The sequence below is a fragment of the Balearica regulorum genome, chromosome 7 (genome assembly GCF_011004875.1).
Source record: "Balearica regulorum gibbericeps isolate bBalReg1 chromosome 7, bBalReg1.pri, whole genome shotgun sequence".
Taxonomy (NCBI): domain Eukaryota; kingdom Metazoa; phylum Chordata; class Aves; order Gruiformes; family Gruidae; genus Balearica; species Balearica regulorum.
In genome coordinates, this window is record NC_046190.1 from 34,462,187 (window position 1) to 34,474,617 (window position 12,431).

Genomic DNA, 12,431 nt, shown 5'->3' on the forward strand with positions numbered 1-12,431 from the left:
TGAACTTTTTCATCCCATATAATCTCCGTTACAATTTTAAACTTATGAGCTCAGAAAAGCTGGAGTGAGCAACTGGTGTAAAATACAGGCATGGGAGACTTCACTCAAAATGAAAGCATGTGCAGTCCAAAGGAGCTTTGGTTTTCATCTTAGCAAGTTTAAGAGGAAGGGAGGGGTTGTGTTGAAATAACATGTGAGAAAAGCAAGGTACATCACAAAACTGGAGCGTGATAGGGAGCAAAAAGTAGAGGGACCTGTCATTGAGTTTGTGCCAGTGGAGAGAAAGTCTGCTTTGTCTGTTTGTGGGCTGGGCAAGGCTTCAAGCTGTGAGTAGTGACAGGCTCTAGTGTTTGATCCTCTGATCAGGGAAACAGAACTTCATACGTCCTATGTAAGTAAACATGATTTCATCCAAAAATTACTTGGCTTCATCGTGATCTCCTCTTCCTAATCAAAACAACTGTTAGGATCCTGAATTTTGGTAAATTGTTTGAGTTAAAAATGAGTAAGTGTTACAAAACCTCAATTCAAAAGAAATACTGCTCACAGAAACATAAAGTTAGCTGATGTCATTATTCCTCCCTCACGGTGATGACAGATACTGCCTGTTTCTTAAACAGCATCCTCCAAACAAATAAGCAACCCACTGTCCTTTTCTCACTCTAATTTCCATGATGTTATACAAGTAAGGCAGAGGAGAAACACAAACTTTTGCTTGAGGATCTAAATGCTGCTTCTATTTCACTTCTACTCCCAACCAACTGAACTTCTTTCATTCTTGTAAAGGGCTGTAATGGAGGAGTGCAAACTTCAGGCAATACCACGTTATTTAAATCTTGGAGATCCATTGGAAGGCATTTGCTTTCAAGCTGTTCTTTTCTTTTTTTCCCCTTCCCCCCCCCCCCCCCCTTCTAACAGAAAGAAACATGTTCTTATAGTGGAAGAAACATATTTCTCTCATTGATCAGGGTTCATATTCACTGTCTCAATACCACAGTTAGCATAATTTTAGTTACGTTTAGTTAGAGCTCCAGTTCTACTGCTCAGTCTTTTACAACCGCTTTCTTGCAGGCAGATCAGTTTGTACCGTGAACCAACACCTTTTCTTCTACCGTGAACTATAATGGTTTTGTTCGGTGGGCAAACAGATGTTGTCACATTTTCTAACTCTGGATATATCTTTTGTACATTGCATGACAGAATCAAAGCTGATATGGTGTTTTGAGAAGGTGATTTTAGAACTGCTGTTATGTTTGAAGGACCACAGAGCCATGTGAAGACTGTCCGTGCCTCATGTAATCTTCTGAGCATTTCCTGATTGAGGGGTAAAACATTTTTATTTGTAGCAATGGGTAGAAGAAATGTTTTCTATCATAGTAACACCTAGCTGTAGAACATGTCCTGACATTAGTAAAATGGTTGTTCTGCTCTTTCAGAAATAGCGTAGGAAATAAAAAGAAGAAAAAGCTGACCTTTTGCCAATGATAATGCATTCACGGGTCTGTACAGCTCAATATGCAATGCCTTTATGAAATCCTTCATATGAGTGACACATATCAGATGAAGCTCTTAAGGGAAATCTGGCATCATATATACAACACTTACATGTTTGATTGCTCAGAATATAGTATCAAACGATGCCAGCAGCTCCTGTTAATGTCAAAAGTTAAATCAAGCCCAACTCCCAAGCATATTTTACAGACTTTCTAGAGCTGTCCTTTTGTGGTATCCCCAATATTCATCTTTGGTTCCTTTTCCCTCTAACATAAATGTTTCTTCTAGCTTCAGTCCTTGGATGTGTATTTTCAAGTTGTATAGTCAATGTAGTATTAAGTCGTAAAGCTCTGTGTATGGGTCCCTTATGGCCAGTAACATCTCAGGCTGCAGCATGTGACCTACAGTCACATTCAGAGCTGACTTTTGGGTTTCCGTTACAGCTGCCAATCGCAGGCAGCAGGTACCTGGAGTGGCATAGGGGTGCTATTGGGGTGGTAGTATTGTGTTCTTATCTGTGCCAAAAGCAGATATCAGCACCTGCATTCGTGCCATCTGACAGCAACTTCTCTGTGATGAAATGTTTTACTTTTCAGTCAAGAATCCATAAATTTGCTTAAAAATATTGGAATGGCCAGACTGATTTACTGCTATGTCATGTAATGACAATTATTGGTGTGTGAGAAACTATCTTGGAACTAGAATCAAATCAAAGCACACACACTTTCAAAAATACAATAGGGACTTACTGCTTCTTGATATTTGGGGTAAAGATACGTGCATGTATTTATGCATCCATATGTCAGAAGATAAACAAACCTCTATAGAGAGTTGCTTATATTTGCTTTCTATTTTGTGTCATCAGCATTTGTTAATTATTTACATGTTACACAACTGCAGAAGCATTTATTATGTTCCAGTGTGTGAAATACAACCAATCTCTGCCAAACAAGGAGGAGATAGAGCATTGTTGCTGGTTTGAGGAGGTGTCAAGCCCTTGGACTGGAAAAATCCTGGAAGGACAGGATATCCAGGTAGTACATTTGAGAAACCAGATCCAACAGTGTGTTTTCTATTACTGATTTTTAACCTCATGATTTGGTATCAGAGTCTAGCCTAGTGATGGCTTGTTTCTTCTTTCCAATGCTTGGAGAATTTGATGTGCCCCAGCCTTGAAGGAAAGCTTTCGAAATCAACTCTGTTACCCCACAAAGTGGGGTATTTTTGCATCTCTGTTGCGTTTTCCAACAGTGAAGTTCTGTTCAGTCCTCATTCATGGCAAGCACCCAGACAGCCTGTCTTCTGTCCTTTTTGTTTTGTAGCAGTCTGACAGCAGTATCCACCTCCAAAACTTGAGTTAGATTGACATTCATGAGCAGAAGGTATGCATTTCACCTTCATGATGCCCTCTGCAAAATCAGCATGATGATGTGCCATATACATAATTTATCACTTATCCCGTGACAGTAAAACTACACAAGGATGTCTCTAACATTATCCTGGGTGACAAGAGAATGATTTTTTCTGTCTCACTATTTCCATCACACTGCTTATCACCATGCAGACACTTTGTCCGTGAAAATCTCCTGACCTGTTTGATAACCTTTGTCAGAACATTGACCAAACACCAAAATCTCTGCCATCCCTCACTGCTACTTGCTAATAACTTCAGTGTACCAAATGGCAGACAGCCATGTAGACAAAGATGTAGAGATGGCATTGCTTGCTGGTAGCACGTTGATTTTTAAAAGCTGAGCAGGGGACCTTAGTCGTTGTGCCTGTTCATTCATTCATTAACACCTCTGCTGTAATTTCCAGCAGGGCTGAATACATTCTTCATTTTTAATCCCAGAAACTGATTGTGAGAAGCAGGGCATGGTCCTCCTTCCTCTGAGGTCAGAGGGAAAATATTTCATTGGCTATTTGGAGGCTGGTCTTCTCCCAAAAGCAGAAATGGAGTGAACTCGTACACTCATACATGGTGTGATTTTTGGTATCTGTGTCTCCTTTCTGCCACACCACAGCACCTATGTAGGGTTTTGCAATTCAGTTTTTCAGAGAAGGGGAAATCAGCGATGCAAGTTTGGTGGGCAAGGGTAATTTGTTTTATTTAAACATATATACCAGTCCTGGGAGAGATGGGGATGTAAACAGCAGTTGTGTCTCCCATGCTTGCTTAGTTGGCGCTCACAACCAATTCCTGTTTCCCAGGAAACTACTGGGTGACAATAATTACTTAATTATTTCTAGATAGAGATAGTAGATACGAGTGTGAAACTCCTGAGCTCTGCCTCAGTCCTTTCAAAGGGCTGTCATATAAAAAGCAAAAAAAATGTATTAAGGTTTTCTTTAAAGATGAAAAACATGTATCTTTTAAACACAGCTTTTGAATAAGATTGGGTTTTATATCGGGTAACAAACCACCTAAAAAGGGTTCGATCTGAAATAGCTTCTTTTGAGTTTTCTAAGATTGCAGAAAATATATAATTTTTGGATAAAATATTTTTTTGTTTCAGCTTTGTAGTAGTTATGAAAACATACTCACATAAGTTTATGTAAAACAAAAATTGAAATAGATGTTTCTGAAATTATTATTAATAGTTTTGGGTTTTTTCCTACATTCCCTTTTTCCTCCATTTTTTTTCTACAGTGAGTGAAATAGTTTGACAAACTCATGTGTTCTTTTGTATGACTGAAATATGTAATTTTAATTGAAAGACAGCATACATTTTTTTCTGCGTGTTGCTCTTTACATGATTGAATATAACATTGCTTTTTCAATGGCAGTTGTTTGAAGAAAATTTTAAATACTACTTTCTCTTGACAGTGCCTCACATTTGGATGCCAATTAGATTTCTTTATTATTATGTCACATTGGAAATTGCTATGTTTCACTGCAAGAGAAAGAAAAGCTAACGTGTTGTTTTTGTAACTGTCAAAGGTGATCATTTCTAAGTTCAAGTAGACGCATTCAGAGATAAGAAATTTGCACTTAACTGCAAAGTAATTGAAAAAATGATAATACAGTGATTATTGAGAATGCTCAGATTATGAGTCAATTATTATTAGCCAATTGCCAGAGAGGGTTTTGCAAATTGAACTACATTAAATGATTGTGCTATGATTTTGTAAACCATAGTTGTAGCACCAATCACAGTGTAGCAAATTACACTGCTGGGAAAGTAAATATGTAGTTATACCTCAGTGGCTGTAAAGTGTCTCTGTGCTCTGAGACAGTCCCATTTAAGAGCAACAACCTTCATATTTTGGAGTACACGTAGTTTGCCTGTATTGTCTATGATGGAGAGGAGAAAATGTCCCTGAGGTCACTTTCATTTTGTTGCATTAAGGTAAAGGCCTGTGAAAATGGATTAAGAATGGTCCTTAAATCACAAAGACATCAGTGTAAAGTGTATTGGAAGTGAAAATGGCTTTTTGTTCATATTCCAGTTATTGTGCCCATTAGACACTATACTGGGTAAAAAAAAAAAGCCTATCAGTGAATTGTGGTGGATACGTATGAATCACTTCTTTCTTATTGTCTTTCCTACTGCATTATGTATCATTCTACTTGGAGCATAGCATTAGCATTATTTTCTTGAAAATAACATTTTCTTCAATTCTATAACACTTTAATCAAGAAATGAAAAAATATTATTTGTACTTATGCTGAAAAATATAGGTTTATTCCTTCATATTAACTTCTATAACCTTATTTAAGTACAAATACTTTTTGCAAAATTCACCAACAGCAATATCAAATGTGTACAAAGCCAAAATAAAGATTAATGGGGAAGATTTTCAGTGGCATCTGTCAGTTAGCATTTCCTTTTCCTTTTGAAAATCTCTTCTACTTTATTGTGGTAGAATGACCCATTTTAAGTTAATTCATAGTTATTGTATTAAGTAGAGCACTCTGAACATTACTAGCTGAGCACTGGCAAACTGGAGAACCAGAGCAGTTTTTTTCACTGATGTATCCAACACTTTTAACTACATTTCAGCTATTCTGTAAGCATAAATTACGAGCTATTTGCTGTGGCGTACAATGATGCGCTCATGGTGTGGGGTTTGTCTCGCAGCAGTAGTGGGACCCATTTGAATGCAGCTTGAACCCAGAGGGCTGCTCTGCAGGGGAGCCGGTGAGGTCCCCCCCCTTCGTGGGAACCAGGGCCATGTGGGGACACAACCCAAGAGAGGATGTTGCTAGAAGAAGAAAGAAGCTTCCAGGGGTTGGTTCCTGGGGCTTGGAGAGGCAGAACAGGGTTATTAATTGTGGATTTCCATGGCAACAGGCTCGAGGGAGCTGCCAAGGTAACAGGGGAAGGTGAAGGCCAGAAAAGCCTGGGAGAGGCTGCAGGAGCAGCTGATGAAAGCTGTCCCAAGGGCCGGTGCAGGGTCTTGGAGGAGCGCATGGCCTTGGGCTGCTGACTGGACTCCTACTGGGGGCATGCAGAAAGCTGGGAGAGGGGCTTGCTGGTGGTGCCTGAGAGGAGGGAGATGGCTGGAGGCCTGGGTGAATATGTAGAGCTGCAAAAGGTGTGAAAGTGAGTGGCTGAAGCCTTAGGAGCCAGCGGTGCCGCAGACCAGGGGGCTGAGGGCAGTCTGTGATGCCTACATCTCTCTGTGAGCCAGTCGCTAGGGTGGCAAGTCTCTTGCAAGCATGCTCAGATGGAAATTTTCACTTGTACCCAAGGGAAAAGAATTGCCCTTTGGCTCAAAACTTACATGTAAAGGATAAATCAGCATTGTGCATCACTTGGTCCTAAGTGCTGGACATCAGATGGAGTTGCTCTTTTAACATTAGTATGAATTGTATTAATGTGAAAGATCGTTTTTACTTCTTATTAATTATTTAATAAGGACTGATGGAATGAACAAAAAAGATTGAGTGCAGTAGGTACAGAACTTACAGATTTGCCTGGAAATGCTTTAATATTTGATGCAGAGATTGTTTTTACAAGCAAACGTATGGTCGGAGCAGGTATTAACTAAAATGGCCTGAGAAAGGAATGCGATTTCCCCCTTCTCCCCCCATCCTCCATCCCGGCGGATGTGCTGCTCACGGTGAGTTATACTGAGGGGCTGTGCAAATTCGCAGCATGGATTCCCCTCTCCTCCCCCTCTCCTCCTCCTCCTCTCAGATGTGGGTTCCGTTTCTCTGTGATGGCTGCGGCAATGGGTTTAGCCTCTGGGAGCAGAGTTTACCTCCGCAATTTATTTCTCTATTTCCAATTTCACACTGCAAACTTCCTAGCGTGGTTCCTGGACAAGGGTGGCTTGCTGTGAGCTCACTGGTGATGGACGCCTCGGAGTGGTGGGGAGGAAAGGTGCTGTACTCCTACAGCTGAGAATGCGATGGAGAGCCCATGCTTGGGGGGAGCCCTGTCACCCTTTTGCCCCAAATAAACCCCAGCCCTCAAACCAGCTGTGGAGGGGTCACGCTAGTCACTTGTGACTGCCATGTCTGTGGAGCGGAGGCCGGGGAGTGAGCCTGGAGCTGGCCTGGTGATCATGGCGGCTCTGTGGTGGGGGAGAGGTGGCCAGCAGATCCCTTGGTACAGCTGCAGGGACTCCGAGCCTGCTTTGGGGGTGTGAAAGGTGCAAAAGGAAAACCCCTCTCTTTTGAGCTGGCTGATTTCAGTGTGTCCTGCAGGCCTCAGCGCTGCAGGGCACGTAGGCAAAGGTAGGAGTGTATGCAGTTGTCATTTATCTGAGGTGGCCATTTGCCAGTGGTGCCCCACATGTGGTGGCCATTTGCCCGAGACAGCCATTTGCTTGCAAAGCCCCATGTGTGGTGGCCATTTACCTCAGGCAGATATTTGCCTGAGGCTCCCCCCATGTGATGGCTGTTTGCCCCTGGCAGCCATTTGCCTGAGGCACCCCACATGCAGCGGCCATTTTCCTGCGGTGGCTGGTGTGCTGGTTTTAATCTCTGAGGGGACAAATGTGCCCTGTAGGCTGGGACTGGGGAGTAGTGAGAGGGGAACAGTGTTACTGACATCTGAAAGCAAGAATTGGTGACAAGAGATGAGTGGGCCAACAAGGGGCAGCTCCATGCTACTCTCTGTCCCATCATACATGTAAGCACAAGGCAGCCCTCAGGGAATGGCTGTGGAGAAGCGCTGGCCTGGAGTGATTGATCTTGTATCCTCCTGGGGAAAGCATCAAGCTTCATGAAGGAGGGCTGGGTTGGTGACTTCTTATTGGACCTCAAGGTCTGTCTCTGCAAAAAGCCCAATGTTGTGTTCTTCCAGTCCAGTCCACCACAAACAGGAGTCATCCGAGCTACTGACTGCTGAGCAGAGAAGTAATGCTGTTTGCTGAGTAATACAGTTAGGGCTATTAGAAAAGAGAGTTTCTCCCCAGGGACTTCCTGGCCAGGCTGTCTTACTGTAAAAAGACTAGCACAGTTCTGCTCAATTACTGAGGAGCAGGACTGCAGTGTGGAGATATGGAAGTCCAGAGAGTTCGCTGCTAAAGCCTGTCTGGCAGAGAGAAAGAATGCACGGGGGAACTTGCAGGAAAAAATATTTTCCTATAAAATATACATTTTTTTTTTATTTCATGGCATGATTTAGCTAAGTACTCAAAAAACAGAGGAAGCGACAACTTTTTTTCTTTCCATGTAAGAGAAAGAAATGAACTACCTTAAAGCAATTTTGTGTTTTTTCCTAACAAACAGGCTTGTGCTTAGTTTGACAAGTTAGACTTGAACTAAGATGATTCCCAGCGTGAGAAAGGAGTGAGGACTACCTCATAATAGTAAAATAATGTCAACATTTAAAAAGGAAAGTAAAGTAAAGCAATTTAGAGTAAAAGACATCAAATTAAACACAACTTAAGAAAAGGCAATGAACTATGCTTTGGAAACACTGCTTTTTACAAGTAAATCTGGTGTTTCTTGGTATATGAAGATAAACAGGCATTTTGTTGAATGGAGGTGCTGTTACTTGTCATTTGCCTGTAGTTTAATCTAAATTTCAATCACACACACACACAAAGTTGTAAATAAGTAACTGTGCATCCTTATTTTTGATCTTTTTAAGAACTCGGATCAGGCAGTGTGAAAATCCTGTGAATGCACAAGGAGGTAAGAAATCACCAAGGAGAGCAGAGAGAATAAAGTATGAGGCTTCAGTAAATAAGACAGCGGGGAGGAGGAGGAAAGACACATGTCCAGAAGGCAAGTGTCGAAACTAGTGATCAAGAAGAAGATGGGAGTGGATAACAGTGTAAGAAGAGAGACAACCAGAAAAGAAATTAGTGAAGAAAAGTCCAGGTGAGGAATGGTGCTGAGCATAGCAGTGTCACAGGAGAGTCTGACTCTCTCATGGCACGTGGGAGAGGTGAATGTGGGTGCACCATGCTTGTGGCTCCCTGAATACTCCCAAAAAGCCAAGCATAATGTCAACCACAATGCCTTCACTTCTTTGCTTGGCAAGGTATTTATAATTGATTTGTTGTAGGGTTTCTGTGTGTTCTCCAAGATTGCTTTCCCCTGTGACTGGTCTGTTCTGGATTTGCTTGTATGTGGGACTGCCCTTGAAGTCTTCTCCCAAACTGGTGCAAAACACATTCGTGATTGGCTTGATTATCCTGCATCACTGCTATGGAGAGTACCAGCTTTCCAGGCTGTGTGCTCTAGCTATACTTACTGCTGTGAGCAACATGAAAGAATAACCGATCTGTTTGGACAATGTAACATTCTTATCCTTGTTTGGCATAAAGTTTGGTTTGTAAACATCAGTGAAATCGGAGAGCTCTTTGCAGTGCAAGGGCTGCCTTGCTACGATTTTCCAAGAGAGATAGCAAGGCTCCTACTTCGGTGGGGGAAGATGGTGCCTCACCACTCTCTGGGGAATACTTTAATTCTTTGCTGGCAGTGTGCTTTGACTTGCTGTGTGTGTGACCCGCCTCCTCCGGCTCCCAGGGAGAAGTCTGAAATGCAGTCACTGCATGCAGAATGTCAATAAATAACATGAGCTGAAAAACAGGCAGGAAATAAACTCATCTTTACTCTTTCAGACATGTGGCCTTGTCTAATACCTGGGCAGTTAAATCGGAATTTGGGTGAGAATTTTGGAAAACTCCTTAATCAGCTACTGTTTCTGTATATCTAGGCAATTTCTCTCTCTGGATTGACTTAACTTTGTGGATGCCTCCAGGATGGAAAATAAATCTTTTTAAATCATGATAGCCATAATCATACGATTTAACTTCCTTTTATACAGTAGTTTTTGCAAATGCTGTGTTGAAAAGAGCCATTTCTTTCACTACAATAAGCTCTCAAGTCAAGTTCTGTTATTCAAGTTTATAACAGTATTAGTTCTGTTTTATTTATGTGCATTCATGGGAAAAAATAAGGTAGAACAGTAAGGATTCTATGATGATTGCTTGGTTTGAGACAGCTTTGGTCTTGGCCATCATAAAAGGGAATATTCAGAGTAGGAATATGCAAAACTTGACATTTGTTTGTGATTAAAGAAAATTGAGGGTAAGGAAACACATTTGCAATATAAGCCAGAGTATATTGTAATAGTGTGATGTTTTGTTTTTTTTTTAAAAAAAAAAAGCTCTTAGACTTGACCTGTGATGCACTTTTTGAAGAAGCTTAATGTGAACTTACTGTCTCAGAATAGGAGATGAGTTTTCTGAGCAAAGCTGTGGGGAGTAGATCTAGCTGTGGATTGGTAGTTTGGAGAGTGCACTGAGAAACTGTGGCAATGGAGTTACGGAGAGAAGGGGGGGAAAGAAAATTTTTACTTAGTCCAAACCCCAATTTCAGGTGGTAGTGTTTTCCTACTGCCCACAGGATCAACTGTAGATATGATGTAAACAAGGAAGTTCATGTTGCTGGCTGTAAACTGCTGAAATCACCTCTCGTCAGGGTCCATAGTTAGATCCATTTTCCAACCTCATGGGAATACAGGCCACAGTTTCACCCAGTGATCCTTCATCATGTTTAAGAAAAGCATTGTTAGCAGAAAGACATCCAGTCATTTGAGGATATTAGGAACAGGGAACCTGCCATTTCTTTTCTTATTTCAGTAGTTTATCATTCTTACTATTAAAAGTTTTATCTAATTTCAATTTGCCTCACTTTCTTTTTTTCTGTCATTGGGTCTTGTTAGATTTATTCTGCAGGATTTAAGAACCATGATAACAGGTATTTTCTCCTTTAAAAAAGTGTAATCAAGGCAGGTTTATTTTTTATTCATTGTCTGTTGGTTTGATTCTGAAAACCTCTTCTGTTCATCGTTCTCAGTTTTTCAGTGTTCTTGAAACATGAGAAGTCCATGCGCAGTCTTTTGGTATGGGTCTCAACAGTGCTTCAGAGATGAGCAGCACCACTTCCTGATCTCGTTACTCCTGTTTTGTGCAACCAAGGATCACACTGGGACTTGGGACTTATTTTAGAGTTGCTGCTGTGCAAGGCAGGGTCCCCCACTCTATAGGTGTGGATGACAATCTTTATTCCTAGGTTTGTAACTTTAAATTGGGGTGCACTACAACTTTGGGGTTTGGGGTTTTTTTATGTAGACTCAGATTAACAAGCATCTGGGTCTATTCTGAATGAATAACCTCTCCTCATCGTTGTTTATCATTCTGATTGTGTTTGCTGTTAGTTGTATTTGCAGGGATGTAGTATTTACCTCCAGACAGTAAATACTGTATTGTCAATGGGACTGACTTCTCTTAGGTAATGATTACCTCTAACAAATGTTTTTTTCCTATTTAATTTCTTCTTGTTTTCAACGCTTATGTCATGTAGCCAGTTTTTAATCCATTAACTATATACTTTAGGGCTTTAAAAACTTTACAGAATTCTGAGTATACTGCATTTTTGCTCTTGTCTTTACCAGCCAAACTTGCCATCCCATCAAAGAATGAGGTGTCTTTGACTCTGTAGGAACTGCTCTTGGAAAACAGGCTACAAAGACATTTGGAACAGCTGTTTTACTTGAGAATTAAAAGGTTGTGGAATAATGTAAGTCAAAAAGGCTTTAAACTTTTTCAGTCCTTTAGTATTTTCAGATATCCATGCAGATTAATGTTGGCATCTTTTCTAAGTGTGCTGTGCACGTAGTTTATGGAAATTGCATCTCGTTGCCAGCTTCACAGGTCTGGGCCTTTTGGTTGAATTTATATAAACCTTGGACATGAGAGCAATGTGTGGCACCAGCTTGACCTGCTTTCATTAAATTCATTCCGCCTGCAAAATGTGACTAGTGTGCATTTTTAACAATATGGGCACTGTTTGACTGCATTGCTGTTTCATTCCTCGTGATACTGAAAACTTAGAATGTAGAGTAAATTTGTTTTTCTCTGAAAATATCTTTTAAGAATCCAAAGACTCAAATTGACCTGAATTTGTATTTTACTTTCTCTCTTTTTTCATTCTCCTAAGCATTTTCTTTACAGGTATTGAAAAAAATTGAGAACCTTTTTTATGAAATAAATTAACTAGTTGCAGGTTTGTTATAAGTCCACACATATAAAAAATCCAACCAAACAACCTCCCCCCCCCCATATTCTGCAACACAAAGGAATTCAAGTATGGGAGGCTGATAGCATGGTCATAAGGTAGCTTTTCTCTTGCCCTGCATAGTTATTTGATGTTAAGGTAAAATAACATGAATTCCTTCCAAGTCTCCTGTCCCCTTTGTTCCCTCAACAATTAGTGGAGACTTTAGACTTCAGAAGAAAAATTATGTACAAAAAGTGAGTATGTACAGACAATACAAGGGCAATGTCAGAGCAGTAATGACTTTTATTGTTTCCTTTGCATGTCTTTGTTCATGTGATTTATTAACTGTGATTTGTTTATCACTTGTGGCTTTTTTCCCTGCTTTTATTTTGCTTATTTTTCTCTGTGGAGTGGTAAGGAGGTAGAATGCTACCATTGGTAGTTCTGTTGCCTACTGAATACTTAC

General features: G+C 40.7%; 1 long non-coding RNA gene across 1 annotated transcript in view; it reads left to right on the plus strand.

The window, feature by feature from the left end:
- The first annotated feature begins 10,816 nt into the window (after nucleotides 1–10,816).
- Nucleotides 10,817–12,431, plus strand: part of LOC142602507 (uncharacterized) — a 177,383-nt gene continuing 175,768 nt past the window's right edge. The window contains exons 1-2 of the long non-coding RNA XR_012836251.1: nucleotides 10,817–10,978; nucleotides 11,361–11,485. This is a non-coding gene — a long non-coding RNA (uncharacterized LOC142602507). The remainder of the gene's footprint in view (nucleotides 10,979–11,360; nucleotides 11,486–12,431) is intronic.